The sequence below is a fragment of the Dama dama genome, chromosome 5 (assembly GCF_033118175.1).
Source record: "Dama dama isolate Ldn47 chromosome 5, ASM3311817v1, whole genome shotgun sequence".
NCBI classification, from domain to species: domain Eukaryota; kingdom Metazoa; phylum Chordata; class Mammalia; order Artiodactyla; family Cervidae; genus Dama; species Dama dama.
This window is the reverse complement of record NC_083685.1, coordinates 80,094,377-80,110,144: the sequence shown is the minus strand read 5'-3', so window position 1 is coordinate 80,110,144 and position 15,768 is coordinate 80,094,377. Positions and strand designations below refer to the sequence as shown.

The 15,768-nt window shown below is 39.8% G+C and overlaps 2 non-coding genes across 2 annotated transcripts; both read left to right on the top strand.

The window, feature by feature from the left end:
* The first annotated feature begins 7,484 nt into the window (after positions 1 to 7,484).
* Positions 7,485 to 7,648, top strand: LOC133058142 (U1 spliceosomal RNA). The gene has a single exon (XR_009693251.1). It is a non-coding gene; the product is annotated as a U1 spliceosomal RNA (small nuclear RNA).
* A 1,160-nt stretch (positions 7,649 to 8,808) lies between these two features.
* Positions 8,809 to 8,972, top strand: LOC133058153 (U1 spliceosomal RNA). The gene has a single exon (XR_009693261.1). It is a non-coding gene; the product is annotated as a U1 spliceosomal RNA (small nuclear RNA).
* Positions 8,973 to 15,768: the final 6,796 nt, after the last annotated feature.

Sequence of the window (15,768 nt, the reverse complement as noted above, 5' to 3'; positions counted from 1 at the left end):
TACTTAAAGGGAGATTTGTGGAAGCGATAAGCGAAATGTTAATCAGGCGGGATATTTTGAGTATTCTTCTGTTGAGATGACATTTGTAGTTGGGCAGGGGGTGATAAGTCTTCTGGGCAGGTGTAGGGGGTGGACGGTTTCTGGACAGGGGGTGATAAGTCCCAGATAGATGCAACCGGCCTGGAGCATCAGGGTGGAACTGAAATTCTGTATTGTTTTCTCCGAAGTTAGATGATTCAGCAAGGGGCCTTTGAGACTGTTGTTCTCTTTTCTAGGCCCAAAAGACTCCTTCACCTTGCCTCTGTGAACTGAATATCCATCCTTCCATCTGCACAAACCAGAAACCTAGGAATCTTCCACACCTCCTTCCCTTTAACTCTCCATGTTCAATATGCCACAAACTCTATCAATTTCTCTCTAAAATATCTTGATTATGTTCATGTCTCATTTTTTTAAGCCAAGCTGTCACCATTTCTCTTAGAGGTACTGCAATAGCCTTTTATGTGGTCTCCCTGCATCTTGTCTTTCCCTCCCCTCTAGTCTGTCCCTTCATGCTGCAGACAGGGTCCTTTCTTGAGTGCATTTCATTTTGTGTAACTCCCTATTTTGCTCTTAGGATAAAGACCAAATTTCTTAATGAGACAAAAAGTCTTGCATGTTCTGGCTCCTGTTTACCTCTTTAGCTGTATCTTTTCCCTGTCTCCCTTTTACTCTTTACACTCCAGCCATTCTGGTGTTAATTTCTTGTGGGTGCCACAACAGAACCTTTGTGCATACCTTTCTGCTATACCCAGTTAACTACTATTTATCCTTCAAATCTCAGCATACATTGACCCCTTATCTGGCTTTGAACCTCTGCTTCCAACAAACCCCCTCAAAACTAGATCAGATCCCCCCCGCTAAGGATCTCACAGCACCAGATGTCTTTGTGTGATCATTTATTTAGCATATATCTCCCCAACTAGAATGAGATTCAGTCAAATGGGGACCATGGGGATTTTACTCGCTGTTTTCCTAGAACCCCTAGCACCATATATGGCTTATAGGAGGTGTTCAGTATATATTTGTTAAAGGAATGGATGATTAGATGACTGACCTGCTACTCTCTCCCATTTTTTTTGTTTTGTACTCTAAAATAGGTGGAAAATATTTATGTGTAGGAAGTAGAAAACAAAATACAAAAAAAAAGACTATAAAACTGATTAATAGACCTTTTTTATTTTATTTAAATATTTTAATTAAAGTATCATTGATTTACAGAATATAGCAAAGTGATTCAGTTATACATATATTTTTTCAGATTCTTTTTTTTTTTTAAATTCTTTTCCATTATACACTATTACAAGATAATTGAATATAGTTCCCTGTTGTTTAACTATTTTATGTTTAGTAGTGTGTATCTGTTAATCCCAAATTCCTAATTTATTCCTCCCCACCACTTTTCCACTTTGGTAACCAAAACAACCTAAGGATATGGCTCAGAATATTATCTATAGCTCTTATGGAGGAACTAACTTAACTTTGTTTAATGGCTAAACTATTACTATTTTGTTTTGCCAGTTTCCCTTTCTTTCTGTGTTTTCTCACTTCTCTGATTAAATTTGCTCTTTGGAACTTGAAGAAGGCCTAGGAGGCTAAAGTTTTTCTATAGACAAAAGACAGGCAGAAGACAGTGGGGGTTGGGGGGGTGGGCTCTGTCCTGGGAAGGCCCCATAGGGTCCTGCTCAGTTACAGTTTCCCCCTTTTCTTTGATATTCCTGTCTTGAGGGGGAACAGGTACAAGACAGGAAAGGGAATAAAGTTCTGGATTGAGAGGTTAATCATAAACTCAGCAGAGGAACTTGGTTTTAAGGGGGCTGAATTTCATTCAAAGATGATAATGTTAACATTTCAGTTTATTTTAATGCCCCTACAACTTTATATACATTTATTTGAGTTATGATCACATATTGAAGAAATGTATGTATCTTATATATCTTTTGTTTTTCACTTAATATTTTGTCAAAAATTTTCTCTATATGATTAAAAACTATTTTAAAATTAAGTTTGGGACTTCCATGGTGGTCCATGGTTAAGACTGTGCTTCCACTGCAGGGGGCATGGGTTTGATCCCTGGTCAGAAGCTAAGATCCCACATGCCACATTAAACAAAATTAAGTTTAATTGTTGGATACTATTCTGTCCTGAGGCCCATCTTTCTAATCAGTGGCCTATAACTGGACAGTTATTAATAACTGAAATTATTTCCAATTTTTTTTACTGTGATGAGGTAGTGTGTGCTCTGGAGCTCACTTGTTCAAGCATGCCCATCTGGGCTCTTGAGCTTGCTCATGCTGTCTCTCTCAATACATTTCTGGTAGTAGAATTCCTAGGTCAAAAAGCACACACATTTTCATTTTGAATCTTCTTTTTTTTTTTGTAAACTCTGAGCCATGTTAGTGGAAGTCTTCAGTCCTGACCATTGGACGGCCAGGGAATTCCCCATTTTGAAACTTATCACCAAGCGTTTGCACCACTTATAGTCCAACTAACAGTATATGGGGGGAAAAAAACAGTATATGGGAACTGATTTTCCAGCTTCCACCCTAGCATTGGCCTCTGTATGTAGTGTGTATATGTGCTCAGTCGTGTCCGACTCTTTGAGACACCAAAGACTGTAGCCAGACAGGCTTCTCTGTCCATGGAATTTTCAAGGCCATTTCCTACTCCAGGGGAATCATCCCAACCCAGGGATTGAACTCTCAACTCTTATATCTCCTGCATTGGTAGATGGGTTCTTTACCACTAGCGCCACCTGGGAAGCCCAGCACTGGCCTTTAACAGTCTTTAAATGGTTGGTTGGTTTTTTTTTATTGAGGTATAATTGACTTTAAATGGTTATTATAATTTATTATGACTAAGAGAGGTTAAAAATCTTTTCATATAACTTTATTGGCCAAGTGTATTTTATTATTGTAACTATCCCATTATATCCTTCGCCCACTTTTTATTTTTAATGGTGGTGAAATACACATAACGTAAAATTTACCATCTTTGGGAATTCCCTGGCAGTTCAATGGTTAGGACTTGGTGGTTTCATTGCAGTTGCCTGGGTTCAATCCCTGGCCAGGGAACTAAGATCCCGAAAGCTGTGTGACATGGTCAAAAGAAATTTACCATCTTCACTATCTTTAAGTGTAAGTTTCAGTAGTGTTAATTATATCCACAGTGTTGTGCAACTCATGTCCACAGCTTTTTTATCTTGCACACCTGAAACTCTGTACCCTTTGAACAACTCACCATTTTTCATTTCCTTATGCAAATGGAATCATATAGAATTTATCTTTTTGTACCTGATTTATTTCACTTAACATAATGTTTTCAAGGTATAATACATTCATGTTATAGCATCTATCAGAATTTCTTTCCTTCTTAAGGTTGAACAACATTGCATTGTATATATTTACATTCATCTGTAGATAGACACTTAAGTTGCTTCTACCTCTTGGCTATTGTAATACTGCTACAAACATGGGTGCATGTTCCTTTCTCACTTTTTAACTAGGCTACTTTTAATTTAAAATATGTATTTGTTTTTATTATCATAAATTATAACTAACATTTATTATGATAGGCTCAGCATTCTGCTCAGTTTTGTCTGGCATTAAAACCCAAAATTCTTAAGCTGCCAACTCTCTCATATTCATATTCTATTATACAGGCTATTTACCTAATCACTATATGGCAGATATCTTCCCACTTTGTCATATGTATTTAGACTTTATGAGGTTTTCTATTTTGTTGATGTTATGTATATGCAAAGTTTATATTTAATTCTTACTTTGGTAACATGCTTAGAAAGTCTTTTCTTCTTTTTTTTTTTTTAAGAAAGTCTTTTCTTATTAATTCCCTAGTGGCTCAGTGGTTAGGACTCCACTGCAGGGGGCACTGGGAACTAAGATCCTCCAAGCCCTTTGGCAAGACCAAAAAGAAGTCTTTATTTTCTTCAAAATTACTATAAACATAATCATCTGTATTTTTTATATATGGTTTATGATTTAATTTGAATATTTTAATCTATGTGATTTTTTTTTAATGTAGGAGAAAGCATTTTTTCCCCTTTCTCTCCAGTGGTAAGACAGTTTCCTAAATAATCTTTATAAGGCAATTGATCTGTTCCCCCACCTATATAAAATGCTGTCTTTATCATATGCTTTTTTTTGGCCAGGCCAAGCAGTTTGTGGGATCTGAGTTTCTCAAACCCTTGCCCCCTGCAATGGAAGGGTGGGTTCTTAACCACTGGACTGCAAAGGAAGTCTCCAACATACTTTTATATATGTAGGTCCTATATACCTGGTATAAAACCTATTTGGTTATCGCAGACTGTTCTTTTATTTATTTTTGGCTGCACTGAGTCTTCGTTGCTGTGTGGGCTTTCTCTAGTTGCTGCCAGTGGGGGCATTTCGCTTTGTTCATAAATGAGATTAATCTGTGAGATGATTACATCTACTTTGGTTTTGGCAACAAAGTTTTGCAACATTTGTAAAATGAACTAAAGCTTCTCTACTTTTTCTGGCTAACTTATGTTTATATTTAAAATAAACTTAATGTAAGTATTTCCTTGTATTTTTCTAAAGAATGTTGTGGCTTTCCTCAAAGGATGTTAAACTTCACAGGGCTTCTGTGAGGATATAGCATTAATGTTTTAACCTGCTTGAGCTATAAGAGCATGAAGGACAGTCATGCTTTTGCTCTAAGGCAGATTGCCTTGGACATATATTTTGATAACTGGGCCAAAAACAAAGAAGTTCCCCATGAAATAGTGAAACTAACCTTGTGAAGGGCTCTGTGTTATTTAAGAAAGCACCACTAGGAAACTCCCTGATGGCCCAGTGGTTAGAACTTGGTGCTTTCCCTGTTGAGGGCTCAGGTTTGAGCTAGGGAGGTAAGATCCAACAAGCATCATGGTCAGAAAGGAAAACACTGTCAGTGCTGTTTATAGTAGCGAACACCTGGAAGCAACCCAAGTACCCACCAACAGGTGACTGGTTTAAGATGTGTGTTTGTGTGTGTGCACAATGGAGTATCGCTGTCATAAAAAAGAATGACATGTTACCTTCTATAGTAATGCAGATGGACCTAGAGAGTATCATACTATGTGAAGTAAAAGAGAAATACTACATGATATCACACATATGAAGTCTAAAAAGTAATAAAAATGAATCTATATAAAGAAACAGAAGCAGAGTCAGCCAGAAAACAAACTTATGGTGACCAAAGGGGAAATGGAGGTGGAAAGGGATAAATTAGTAAGGGATTAGCAGATATAAACTACTATACATAAAACAGATAAGCATTAAGGACTTAGTATATAACACACGGAACTAAATTCAATATCTTGTAACAACCTATAGTGGAAAAAAATATAAAAAAAAAAAACTGAATCAATTTGCTGTACACCCACAAGTGACACAATATTGTAAATCAACTATATCTTACAAATAAAAAGAAGGCACTGCTAGTCACAGACCTTCTGAAAATGGCATTTTGAATTTAAGAGTTGTTTGGTGATAATAGCAGTCTAGTTCACAGATACCATTTTCTCCTTACAAGTGTGGTTCCCAGCCAGATTTCAAGATCTCTAACTTTAGAAAAAAAATTATTAATTAATCTTTTGGCTGCGCTGGGTTTTTGTTGCTGTGTGTGGGCTTTCTCTAGTTTCAGTGAGCAGGGTCTACCTTCTGGAGTTGTCTCTTGTTGCGGAGCACAGGTTGTAGGGTGCTTGGGCTTCAGTAGTTGTGGAACACTGGCTTAGCTGCCCCTCAGCCTGTGGAATCATCCCAGACCAGGGACCAAACCTGTGTCTCCTGAACTGGCAGGAGGATTCTTAAACACTGGACTACCAGGGAAGCCCCAAGTTATCTAACTTTTATTTCACAGACACACAAAAATGTAAATATTTTGTTTCGATTACATATTGCAGGTATGTATGTATATATGAGTATATATTTTATATATGTATTACATAAATAGTTCTTTCTTTGGGGGGAGAGAGTTTATAAAAATCAAACTGGTAGGGTGTCAAAGGTCAGACTTCAGACTTCATGATCTCCGTCTTCCACCCCAGTATTTTTTCCTTTCTCCCCATCTCAGTTACCTCTGTGTTCTCAGTTATTGCTTGTTAATTTTTAACATGATTTTTACAAATAGCATTATTTCTTCTGATTTTAAAGATATAAAGCTTGGGAATTCCCTGGTGGTCCAGTGGTTAGGACTCCATGCTTTCACTGCTGTGGGCCCATGTTCAATCTGTAGTAGAGGAGCTAAGATCCTGCAAGCTGCCCAGTGTGGCCAGGAAAAAAAAAAAAAGATATAAAACTCTGGCTGATTTATGTTGGTGGAGGAGAGAATACCAGAAGAGTCCTTCTGTAAGATAAAAATGTGAGAAATAGGTTGGTTCTAGTGTGATCTGGGGCAACTGAAGAATAGTTAAACATGGGAACTCCAGTTCTAACATACACTGAGGCAGAAAGGAGAGCACTGATTATATTAATCATGTGAACATGTAATACATGAAGTACTAACCGCTGCCTAAAACAGGATTTGCTCTTTTTGAAGGGTCTAAGATAGTCTTGGAGAGGTCAGGAATTTCTTGTAGGATGGGTTGAATCTCTAGTAGTCTTGTGGATTTCAGACACCCATGAAAAAGCAAAAGAATGCCCCTGTGTTTGTAGTGTCCAGCACAAGAGGGTTTAAGGATAAGTCAAAACACAACTTAGTCTCAATTAGGAGAGGAGACACTCTTGATCACAAAAGTGATTTCCAACGGTGAGGATCATCACATTCCAGCTGAATGGACCCCTACAACTCATCCAAATATCTGCCATAGGAGGGGTTATTGCATGAGCTAACTCAGTTCAAAATTAGAATTAGTATTTGTGCAGCTGTTCTTGTAAGGGTGATCATTTGCCCCACATTTGAAAAAGAGCTTAATTTGTACTTGTGCTTGAAGCTTTGAACGCTCAAGTTATTTGCAGCTCTGACTACATTGACTGAGTTTTCAAACGTAGTTTTACCAAATTTCATCTTTTCAGACTTGCTATTTCTGTTGCGTTGATACCGGCTTGCTGAACTGCGCCAGAATCACAGCGAGGCCATTAGCTCCAAGCCCTTGAAATAAGGAACTTACTTTTATATCTGTAGAGTCTTTGCCTTTAAGTTTCATTCCAGTAACTCTACCGGGAAAAGGACACGCTAAATGAGATCAGCAAAAGGGGTGTGGAACATGTAGATGAGCGCAGTGACTGCCGGTAATGCTTACACTAGGCGTTATATTTTCTATGATTTGGCAATATTGAGATATACAAAGTAGTCCTTTGTAATTATAGTTTGAAGGCTCAATTCCAGAAATGGGGGGAGAGGTCTGTAAAATACACGAGAAAAGTGACCCTCTCTTTAGAGTGATTAGCATATGTGGGTGACATGGCAGAGGCTGATAACAACCCATACTTACCTGGCAGGGGAGATACCATGATCACGAAGGTGGTTTTCCCAGGGCGAGGCTTATCCATTGCACTCGGGATGTGCTGACCCCTGCGATTTCCCCAAATGTGGGAAATTCGATTGCATAATTTGTGGTAGTGGGGGACTGCGTTCGCGCTTTCCCCTGATATGGCTTGTCTAAGAGAAGGCACCAGATTGGTATTCCTTTGTTTGTTACTAGTAGTGGCTATTGTGAGTTACCGGTGTAAACTACCCCAGTTTTAAACTATGGGGATTTATTAGTTCGGCTGAAAACGTACAAGGTTATCATTTTTCTGTTATGGTTGCTTGCAGGATTTTTGGTATTTGGGTTTTCCAGCAGTGGTTAAACGCCCGGGCATGTTTGTTTTCCTCTTTTAAAAAAAAATGTTGGTCTCTTTCATCGCTGTTATAGACTTGAAAGAAATTTCTTAACTACTGTGGAAATAGAAAGTAATCTATACGGTGGTCTCTTTCTCCTAGGGGAGGCTCCTTTTATGACCTTTTCTTTCTTCATGAGTAGGTATTGCGGGAACCTTTTGAAAGCAACCTGTCCTTGCTCTGTGGTCCGTTTCTCCATTTTCTGGTGGCTTCCCTGGTGGCTCAGACGGTAAAGTGTCTGCCCGCAATGCGGGAGACCCGCGTTTGATCCTTGGGTCGGGAAGATCCCCTGGAGAAGGAAATGTGCAACTCACTCCAGTACTCTTGCCTGGAAAATTCCATGGGCAGAGGAGCCTGGTAAACTACAATCCATGGGGTCGCAAAGAGTCGGACACGACTGAGCCACTTCACTTCATCTCTCTATTTTCAAAGCCACCAGTTTCGTGTCTTCGGTCAGTTGATAATGTAACACCTCTCCATAAAAGTCTTTTATTATATTAGGCGCACCTGGATAATTCGGACTATCCCCGCCCCACCCAGTCTCAAAGCTAATCGCATCCCTACAATCTGTTCTGTCACAAAGGTGGGTCACATTCCCGGCCCCGGGGATTAGGCCCCGAGCGCCTCCTGGCTGTCAGTCAGCCTATCACGAGACCCGGGTACCGTCGGCGCTACGGAGTGACGTCACTAAGGTGCGCGGAGTATGTAAATGAGCTCGGCGTCGGCTGGCCCTGTTCAGAATGTACTATGAAGCGTTTGTATTATTTTGCAAATGTTGCGGTACTCGCAAAGTGCTTGTCAGGCCCTTCTAGTTGGGAGAAGCCGTTATTTCGTAAGTGAGGGTGTAGAGTCTGCGGTGAAGAGAGTGACCGTAAGTGCGAAGTGTTTGGAATGTGAGGCTGAGGTGGCAGGCAGGGTTAGTAACTCATACTTACCTGGCAGGGGAGATACCATGATCACGAAGGTGGTTTTCCCAGGGCGAGGCTTATCCATTGCACTCCGGATGTGCTGACCCCTGCGATTTCCCCAAATGTGGGAAACTCGACTACATAATTTGTGGTAGTGGGGGACTGCGTTCGCGCTTTCTCCTGAATCTTTTTTTTCGTTAAAGAAAAGGTGTGTTTATTTGATAGGGAGGAGTATAGTGGCATTTTGTGCTGGAAGTGTTGTGGCTTAGATTTTAGTCTTTTTGTTTATTGATGGTTGGTGAGTTTTATTTTTCAGGGCTTATGGGAGGTTGTGTGACTGGCGAATTTGGTTTACTGTTTGGAAGTGGAGTTTTAGTCGAATTTCTCTTGCCATGGGTTCGGAGGTTAAGGAAAGTCTTAAACGCAGTGTTGAGGTGTATGGGTGACTCAGATCTCGATATGCTTTGTGGCTTGAAGTTTCATTTTTTGCCTTTATTTTCAGAATGTTGTGCTTAATCGCTCAATCTGCTTGACTCTGTGATCCTGTCAGGCTCTTCTGTCCATGAATTTTCCAGCTGAGAATGCAAGAATGTGTTGCCATTTGCTTCCCCAGTGGATCTTGCCCACGCAGGAATCGAACAGGGGTCTTCTGCACTGCGAGTGGATTCTTTACCAGCTGAGCTTTCTAAGTGGGTTGATGTAATTTGTGGCAGTGAAGTGAATGTTAATCTTGCTGCTTTTCTGATTTTTACCTCTGGTAGAAAAAGAGGATTAATGTTTATTTCTGACTGCTCTGTTAGGTCAGTTTGAAATCTGGATTTTTTGACGCTGTTGAAATATCCTCATAAGTAGCCATTCTTCTCTGCAGCACAGTCAAAATTTGGGACTTTTATACAGCTTTAGGGGGCTCTTCTGTTAATCCTTTCTACTTCAGAAAGTTAAATTGAACAGATTCGTTTCTTCTTTATTATCTAAGGAATGCTGCATCTGGATTGAATGTGGGTATTTCTAAAGGTCCCCAACCTGGAGACGGCAATGGCACCCCACTCCAGTACTCTTGCCTAGAAAATTCCATGGATGGAGGAGCCTGGTGGGCTACAGTCCATTGGGTTGCAAAGAGTCAGACACCACTGAGTGAAAAAAGAAAAGGTCCCAACCAGTGTCTTTGAGAAGCTGTTTTGTTGCTGAAAATTAGAATGTGTCTGCAGGCAACCGATTCCTGTATATGCTGCTGATTCACTGTATTTCATTTTCAGAATATGGTATATTCTGGTTCTGCCTATTTTTCAGATGTAGCCATTTAGATTTCTAGTGACCTTCGCACTCGTGCTTACCTGTCTTGCAGAAACAGTTCCTGCTGCTTCTCTCCTAGAACAAATCTTGTCCATCTGTATTTAGTCCCTTCCTGACCCTTAGCAATCGGACAGGGTAATTTAGAGTGTCTCCAGGGGTCTGATACATAAAAATATGATCTTTCACTTGGCTTCTAAGTACTCACCTGGTAATTAACAATAGTCACCTGAGTTCTGGAGGCTTTGTTTAAAAGGGAACATGAGAGACACAAAGTACAGATATTTTGCAGCATGTTTTTTAAAATTTGTATCAAAATAACACATATTTCTAGCGCCCGGGGGCTGCGAACGCGCAGGCGCTTACGGCCCCGCCCACGGGCGAAAAAAAAAAAAAATATATATATAACACATATTTCTAATAGTTCTTTTAGGTTTCTTATTTTTAATTTATTTTTATTATTTAAAATTTTTATTTATTTATTTGTTTTTGGTTATGGTGGGTCTTCATTGCTGCACTGGGGCTTTCTCTAGTTGCAGCAAGAGGGCCTGCTCTTCACTGTGGTGCGAGGGCTTCCCACTGGCAGATTCTTAGTCTCTGTACCACCGGGAAGTCCAGTCGTTTTAGGTTTCTAAACTAAGTTCTTCTGCTTCTTCCCATTCTCCAGGTCCTCTTCAAAGGGAGACACTTTCCACTCCAAAAACAACTAAAGTTTTATTCTTGTGACATTTATGAACCTCTTTGTTTCTAAACTAGTGTGCAGGATATTATTCTTCAATGCAGGGGTCCCCCAATCCCTGAACCTTCAGAAGGAGGTGATCAGTGAGCAAGCAAAGCTTCATTTTCCCACTCCCTATTGCTCCTGCCTGAACCATCCCCACACAACCCCTCAATCTCCCCAACCCTGGTCTGTGTAAAAAAATTTTCTTCCATGAAACCAGTCCCTGGTATCAAAAAGGTTGGGGAACCTCTGCTTTAATGCATCCATTCTTTTTTTTTACAACTAGTACCGAGTGGCCAAAATGTGTTCTGATGTTGTTATTACTTAATGCATTACTTAATGCATTATTAATTAATGCATTATTACTTAATGCAGTGCATTGTAACTGTGCAGGTGGGCAAACTATTTCTTTTTTTTTTAATTAAACTTTTAATTTTTTTTATTATAGTATGGCCAGCTAACAATTTTTTGAAATTTATTTTAATTGGAGGCTAATTCCTTTACAGTATTGTAGTGGTTTTTGCCATATATTGACGTGAATCAGCCATGGGTATACATGGTGTGTCCCCCATCCTGAACCCCCCTCCCTCCTCCCTCCCCATCCCATCCCTCAGGGTCGTCCCAGTGCACCGGCCCTGAGCGGCCTGTCTCATGCATCGAACCTGGACTGGCGATGTGTTTCACATATGGTAATATACATGCTTCAATGCTATTTTTGATGTTGTCTATGTTTGATAATGGTAAATAAAGATTTAGGTCTCTTGCACCACCATTTCTTCTCTATTTTTTCTAATATAGTTTAAAAACCATTTGGTTAAATCAGTATTCAGTTTATATTATTCTTAGGCAAACATTATTCACAACAGAGCATTGTCATTGCATGTCACTGTTCCCTTTAATTTCATTGTTCTTCTGGTTAGATTTTTTTCCCTTCTGCTTTTTTTTTTTTTTTTTCCTTCTTTTTCTTTTCTGTTTTTGGTCGTGTATCAAGGCATGCAGGATCTTAGTTCTGCCACCTGGGATCAAACCCATGTCCCCTGCAGTGGAAGCACAGAATCCTAACCACTGGACTGCAGTGGTGGCGGTGGATTAGTAGCTAAGTTGTGTCCAACTTTTGCAACCCCATGGACTGTAGCCTGCCAGGCTCCTCTGTCCATGGGATTTTCCAGGCAAGAATACTGGAGTGGGTTGCCATTATAGCCTCTTGTTTTCCACAAGGCCAATCATATCAAGTAATCTTATTAGTTTAAATGTTGTTTTGTTTTGTTTTTCCTGGAGGTCTATCTACTTCTGTTTTTCCTCTAACCAAACTCATTGTTCTTTCAGACTGCTGCATAGGTGAAATAGTTTAAATGGGTATCAAATTCTAATGGAGTTAAAATTTTCTTCATGATTTCAGAGGCATCACTTTTTTGACTTATAACCTCTGGAAACTATTGAGAAGAATTTCTGATTCTTTATACTATTTATGTGATATGTGTGACTGATCTTTTCATTCTTAGAAAAAATGAATTATCTCTTTCGTTTCATTTTTCTGTAATTTCCTAATTTTTTACCATAGTGTATCATACAGCAATTCATTGTATGGGGCACTTAATGAAAGTCCTTTCGACCTTTAGAAAGCCTTTCTATGTTGGGAAGTTGTCTTGAATTTTTTCATTGGTGATTTCCTCGCCTTGGTTTTTAATTTTTCAAAAACTTTCCATATTTGGATATTAGAACTCCTACAGTGGTCCTCTGATTAGGAAAAAAACATTTATCTGTTCTCCATCTATTCATCTTTTTTGCTGAACCTGTATATTCAGTTTTATATTTCTACAATCATATCTTTAGGACCTCTTTTTTCTTTTGTTCTAAGTTTCTGCTTTGTGTAGCTTCTTTCTATATATATATATTTTTTTTCTATATTTTTTGTCCTCTGGCTGTGCTGGGTCTTTGTTGCTCTGCATGGGCTTTCTCTAGTTGTGGTGAGCCGGGGCTGCTCTTCCTTGTGGTGCTCCGGTTTCTCACTGCAGTAGCTTCTCTTGTTGTGGAGCACAGGCTCCTGGGCACTCCGGCTGCCATAGTTGTGGCACACAGGCTCAGTAGTTGTGGCATGTGGGCTCCTGAGTGCATGCTCAGTAGTTTTGGCCCATGGGCTTTAGTTGCTCCAAGGCATGTGGAGTCTTGCCGGACCAGGGATTGAACCTGTGTCCCCTGCATTGGCAGATGGATTGTTATCCACTGTGCCACTACGGAAGTCCTGTATAGCTTCTAATACTTGTTTTTCAGATGAAAAGTCTTCTTTTATATCTCTGAAGATTTTAATGATTATTTTTTATTTTCTTTTTAAATTTTCTTCTTTTTGCATAGTCTGTCTCCACCATATTGTCTTCCTTTGGTTGGCTGAGCTGCTGTTATAATTGTCTCCTCATGTTAACAAATAGGGAGCTGGTTGGAATCTCTGAGTGCCAAGGTGAGGTTGTATGGTCCATCTGCTTCCCTGCAGAGTGATCTCCCTACACCTTTGTAGGGGACACCGATGTCGACATCGTTGGGACTTTCTTCTAGGGTGTTTACATTTCTCAGAGGAAGCTTTCAGTATCCTGGAAGGTAAAGGCTTAGTTACCAGTGTTCTGGAAACCAAATGAAGGATGAGAGGGAGGAGGTGTCAGCATTCAGCCTTTGGAATGCATATGTACATCCTCTTTTCAGTAACTGTTTGATCTTTTACCTGAGTTTCAAGACTTCTCCAGAGAGCCTCAGTTGTACCTTCCTCCATTATCACCACTCTGAAAAGTGCCTGGGTGGGCTGCTTATCTAGCAGCATGGTGAGAGAGAAGTCTGGCCATCTCTTCTGAAACAGCTTTCCATCAGCTTGGTTTCTTTTTATCTCCCATTTCACCTGGCTCTAGAGGCTCTGATACTATTAAATCTGGAATGTTTTGAGTATTGGGTATTCTGCAGTCTCAACTGGGTATTCTGCAGTATCAATTGGGTTAGTTTTCAGCTTTATCCAGAACTAGCTTAAGAGTTGGGGGTTCCTGGTCTAGTTCAGTCATTTCTCACTGGTAACTGTCAAAAATACGTTGCTGTTGTCCCTTCAGTCCTCCCCATTCTTGAAAACTGTTGCCTTTTAAAAATTGCTTTTTTGCAGTTTCCATGGGATTTTGAGAGAGAGTGAAATTTATAGATATTCAATATACCGTCTCTTCCTAGAACCCAGAATTATTTACAGTAATGAAAAACTGAACCAATAATGTCCAGCAACAGAGGAATGAGTGTATGAGTTACAATCCAGTCATAAGATGGACTGTCATGCAGAAATTTTATGCTTTCTATAAGCTTTTAATGGCTGTTTGAAGTTAATGGGTAAAGTAATACACACAGTAGTTACATGTTGTATTACTTCGCTGGGTTTTTTTTTTTTTTTTTTTGGGCCAAGTGACTTGTTTAGTTCACCAACCGAGATGGAACCCAGGCCCTCTGAAGTGGAAGCACAGAGCCTGAACCACCAGGGAATTCCCGTATTTCAACTATTTTAAAAGAAACAAACAAGAAAAACCCTGATCTGGAGGCATGCAGTCTAGTGGGTGAAGTAGCTCTGAATGCTAGGCAGAGAAAAAGTGAGACAGTAATATAGGCACAGGGCTTCCCTGGTGGTTCAGTGGTAAAGAACCCACTTTCAATGCAGGAGACGTGGGTTCAGTCCTGGGTTGGAGAAGGAACTGGCAGCCCACTCCAGTATTCTTGCCTGGGAAATACCATGGACAAAGGAGCCTGGCAGACTACAGTTCACGGGGTTGCAAAAGAGCTGGACATGACTGAGTGACGGAACAACAATATAGGCATGGACTAGACTATGCTCAAGGTCACACGGAGGTATTATTGTGTCCTAAAATTGACTGACAGAAACCAGGCCAACCTCTCTTTCACCTCCCAAGTGATTTTACCAGGGTTATATTGCTGTTTAGTAGTTTTGGTGGCTGCTTTTCACCCTATTTATAATCAGTCCCGTTAACTCTGTGGATAAGCAGGGATAAAGAAGTAGGCTCCAGTGACTGAGGCAGTGTTGGCCCATAGCCTAATGTAAAAAACTTCACACAGGCACAAAATAGAGAGACGGAAGTCTGAAGAGACATTTTCTCTGAGTTGTGATGGAGTCATTTGTACTACTGGGGATAGATGTTTTCCTTTGTTCATGGGATCTCCCAGGCAAGAATACTGGAGTGGGTTGCCATTTCCTTCTCCAGGGGATCTCCCCAACCTGGGGATCAAACCCCAATCTCCTGCATCGCAGATGGATTCTTTACCATCTGAGCCACCAGGGGAGCCCCTTAACTTTGTTAGAGTATGAAAAGAATCTGTGTGCTTTTATAATTCCCCTTTAAAAAAAAAAGAAAACATATCAGAACCTAAGCTGATCCATGGGGTCGCAAAGAACAACTGAGCGACTGAACTGAAATGAAGGCTGATCCATTCAAAATTGTCATTTCAGACCTGAAACCAAAAAGCTCCTAGAAAAGAACACAGGCAGAACACCCTTTGGCATAAATCATAGTGATATTTTTAAGATCTGACTCCTAAGACAAAAGAAACAAAAGCAAGAATAAACAAATGGGACCTAACTAAGCTTACAGAGTTTTGCACAGCAAAGGAAACCATCAACTGTTAAAACAAAAAGACAACCTAATGAATAGGAGAAAGTATTTACAAATAATGTGACTGATGAGAGGTTAATATCCAAAACATATATAAGCAGCTCATATAACTCATATCAAAAAACAACTTAAAACCCAATTTAAAAATGGGCAGAAGACCTGAATAGATAATTTTCCGAAGAAGATACACAGATAGCCAACAGGCAAATGAATGTTAGCTCAATGTTGCTAATCATCAGAGAAATGCAGATCAAAATCACAATGATTTTCACAGTTGTCAGAATAGTTATCATCAGAAAGACTACAAATAACAAATGTTGGGGAGAAT